Here is a 4,225-nt window from a genome sequence, read left to right as displayed (position 1 = left end):
ATTCTGTGTCTCCCTCTCTCTCTGTCCCTCCCTCGCTCATGCTCTCTCTCTCTCTCTCTCTCTCTGTCAAAAATAAGTAAACATTAAAATATAACTAGGATCATTATTGTTTAAAATATTTATTAGTTAGATGGTATACGAAGGCAACTTTTTGAAGTTCTTTTGCTTAGATCTTAGAGAAATTTTCGAATTGGTATTCGTAGCCAGGAAGCAATTTGACAGCTTTGGAATATTTTGACTGTGACAAGTGGGAAATTGGTATATATTTGGTAAGTTATTAATGCTACCGTTGGAATTGAAATTGACTATGGATCATAATTTTGATAGGAATGTGTCTAGTAGACTGTGATGAATTTTGGCCTTTTTGTAATTTGAAGAGTGGAGCTTTAAAAATGTATTGATTTTGGGGCGCCTGGGTGGCTCAGTCTGTTGGATGTCCGACTTTGGCTCAGGTCATGATCTCACGGTTTGTGAGTTCAAGTCCCGCATCAGGGTATGTGCTGACAGCTTGGAGCCTGGAGCCTGCTTCAGATTCTGTGTCTCCCCCTCTCTCTGCCCCTCCCCTGCTCATGCTCAGTCTCTCTGTATCTCTCAATAAGGCATAAATGTTAAAAAATGTATTGATTTTTTGGAATAATCTTTTTCTGTTCTTTTCCAGAACCATCTGAAACCCACAGTATTTAGGAGACTGTAGGATCTGCTTAGTGTGAGCGTTTTGATCTCAATTGCCCTGACTCTGTTTGATATGATTGTGTCTATGTCCGAGTAAGATATTTAGCTAGAAGCATATGGGAAGAGAAAACATAAAGCAAAAATGAGACTGAATTGGAAACATCAGAGCTCCAGTTATGAAAACCTTAAGAAGATTAACTGCTGTGATGGTAATCTGGCACATATTCAGTTCTAGCTATCATTTGTTATGAACTGAAAGAACATTGAAATAATTGGATGCTGAGGTGCATAATTGCCAGCAACGGGCTGGAGGAGGGGAGTTGGTTAGCTGGCAAGGAGCTGCAGAGCTGTTTTTATATTAATAGTGTGTATTTGGTATTGGTTGATAGCAGCATAAGAATTATTTATGATCATGCTGGGGCCTTATTACATTGATTTCTACTCTGTAATAATATGAAAGAGGTTAATGGTTACTCATAGACGTAATATTTCTTTCTTTTTTCTTTTTTTTGTCATTCTAGCAGCCATCAGGAAAGAGATCACAAAAGAGCTATTGCCTGTACAATCCTCTTCATCACTTGTGACCTGGGATATTGAGCTCTTGGGCTGGCAGAATTCCAGTTCATGAGACAACCTGTGTCGTTCTGGTCTAGCTAGGTGAGTAGTCCCTATGGACTAGTTTCTTGTTCTCTAGAAAAGAACAAGGAAAAATAGCAAATAAAGGTAATATGGAAAAATATAGATATGAATCTTAGGCCCTACAGGATCAGTTAAGGCCTGGGCCATAAGCAAAAACAGGGGGAGAGGACCCTGGGGGTTATGTACAAGTTTGGTAGAGTGGTATTCATGAGATTTTATAAACACTGAGAGAACTAAGTCTGTTTTGGGACCTGGCTTGGCTTCAAGAATGAGGAAACTTAGATTGAACTGCAATAAAAATATCTGTGAAGGCAAGGTTAAATAGGAAGGAAGTATGCTTTTGGAAGTATGCTTTGAAGCTGAAATGGATAGAAATGTAATTGTAATGAAGTGTCTTTTTCCGATGGAATATTAGCTATATAGAGATGATAATCATTCTTTAAGGATTTCTTTATGATTTTTTTCTTTCTTTTTTTTAACGTTTATTTTTTAGAGAGAGAGAAGACAGAGAGCGAGCAGGGAAGGGGCAGAGAGAAAGGGAGACACAGAATCCAAAGCAGGCTTCAGGCTCCAGGCTCCACACTGTCAGCACAGAACCCGATGCGGGGCTCGAACTCATGAACCATGAGATCATGACCTGAGTGAAGTCATTCGCTCAACTGACTGAGCCGCTCAGGCACCCCAGGATTTCTTTATGGTTTAAGAGTTAAGAGAATGAATCCTGGCTCTTACTTACTAGCTGTGTGATCATGGGAAAGTGACTTACCTTCTCCAAACCTCAGTTTCTTTACCTATCAGATAGATTAAGGGTACTTAAATGGTTATTGTAAGAATTAAATGAAAAAAATATATAGAGAGAGTGTGTAGCATGATGCCTGGCACATACTTAGAACTCAATATATAGTCACTGTTATCAGGCAGTGGAAGGGAGAGTTAGCAAGATGGATGTTCAATAATGAGATGAATTATTCTTCACAGGTAGGTATGCAATTAGTTATTTCTTGTCAGAGAGGCTTGTGGCAAGTAGTTTCAGGGTCAAAATCTCTTGGAGATCAGGCTACAGTGAGTGCTAATTAGGCCAATTCAAAGGTGGCTGACTTCCTGTTTCCTGAGTTTGTAACGAACTAGGTCTCCCGTACACTTTCTTTCCGGAATAGTGCTTTTAACATTAGCATTCTTACATAGATTTACCATCAGTGTTTTTTAATATTTGTGTTTGTTTGACTCGGATCTTAACTTTTCAGGAGGAAGGCAAAATGGCGGACAAGTTAGGTGGACAGGGCATGCTGGTTGAAAACACAGAAGATGGTAAGAGTGTAAGAGTGTAAGAGTGTAAGAGTGTAAGTCTCCATAGTTAGTGCAGATCACCTTCTGGATTGGATTTATGAGCTCACTTGTCTGGGAAGAAGAATGCCTGGAGCTGAAGTGTCACAGAGGTTCTAACGAGGGTCTCTGGCCAACCTGTTCAAGTTAAAGAGGAGGAGGTCGGCCTCTCAGTCTATAGCAAAGGAGGACATGGACTGTGCTTTTTATGGACACATAAAAGGCCGAAAAAGGAGCCATGGAAGAGAAAGTTTAAAGGTACAGGATTTTTGTTAAAGGTACAGGTTGTTATTTCACATTCTGTTTGAAGCATCTCTGATTTTCATTTTTTTCCCCCTAAGTGGGCTTTATTTTTAGAGCAGTTTTAGGTTCATGTTAAAATCGAGCTGAAAGTACAGAGAGTTCCCATATACCCCTGACCCCTTACCCCAGCCTCCCTCACAGATCAACACCCTGCACCAGAGTGGCACATTTGTTACAATCGAGGAGCCTACATAGACACACCGGTATCATCCAAAATCCATAGTTTACTTTTAGGGTTCACTCTTGGTGTTGTGCATTCTGTGGATGGTGACAAATGTATAATGACATACATATAGAAATTGTATGACATACATAGACAGAAATTGTATGAATCCTATTCCTTTAAATTCTGTTCTTTAAATTGTTAAGGTGGGTCGCCTGGGTGGTTAGTCCGTTAAGCATCCAACTTTGGCTCAGGTCATGATCTCATGGTTCGTGAGTTCAAGCCCCGTGTCAGGCTCTGTGCTGACATCTCAGAACCTGGAGCCTGTTTCAGATTCTGTGTCTCTCTCTCTGCCCCTCCTTCACTTGTGCTCTCTCTCTCAAAAATAAGTAAACATTAAATTTTTTTTTAAATTGTTAAGGTGTGTTTTATGGCTCAGAATGTGATCTGTCCTGGTGAATGTTCCATGTGAACTTGAGAAGAACTTGTAATCTGCTGTTGCTAGGTGAAGTAGTCTACCAATGTCAATTATATCAAGTTTATTGTTGGTGCTGTTGAGTTCAACTATATCCTTATTGATTTTTTGACTGCTGGATCTGTCCATTTCTGACAGAGGGGTATTGAAGTTTCTAATTAAGACACTTAATTCATCTATTTCTTTGAAATTTTATTAGCTTTTGCTTCACATAATTTAATGCTCTGTTGTTGGGTGCATACTCATTAAAGATTGTTACTATCTTCTTAGGAGAAATGACCCTTGTATCATTATGCAATGCTCTTTTTTATCCCTGATAACTTTCCTTGTTTTGAAGTCTGTTCTGTATGAAATTAATGTAGCTACTCCTGATTTCTTTTGATTAGTGCTAGCATGGAATATTTTCCTCTACCTATTTACTTTTAATCTATATGTCTTTATGTTTAAGGTGGGTTTCTTGTAAGCAACATATAGCTGGATCTTGTTTTTTGATCCACTCAGACAGTCTCTTGTAATTGGTACATTTAGACCATTAACATTCAAGTGATAATGTTTACCACTTTTGTTAGTGTTTTCTTTGTTATCCTTGTCATTTTTTTTTCTACATTTTCTTCTACTCTTTTTCTGCCTTTTGTGTTTTTTTTTTAAAT

General features: G+C 38.7%; 1 long non-coding RNA gene across 1 annotated transcript; it reads left to right on the top strand.

The window, feature by feature from the left end:
• Positions 1-601: 601 nt before the first annotated feature.
• LOC123383454 lies at positions 602-3,341 on the top strand. Its single transcript, XR_006593196.1, has 3 exons — positions 602-881; positions 1,194-1,329; positions 2,556-3,341. It is a non-coding gene; the product is annotated as an uncharacterized LOC123383454 (long non-coding RNA).
• The last annotated feature ends 884 nt before the right edge of the window (positions 3,342-4,225 follow it).

This window comes from Felis catus, chromosome X (assembly GCF_018350175.1).
Source record: "Felis catus isolate Fca126 chromosome X, F.catus_Fca126_mat1.0, whole genome shotgun sequence".
NCBI lineage: Eukaryota > Metazoa > Chordata > Mammalia > Carnivora > Felidae > Felis > Felis catus.
Note: the sequence above shows the minus strand (reverse complement) of the source record. Positions and strands in the feature narration are given on the sequence as shown.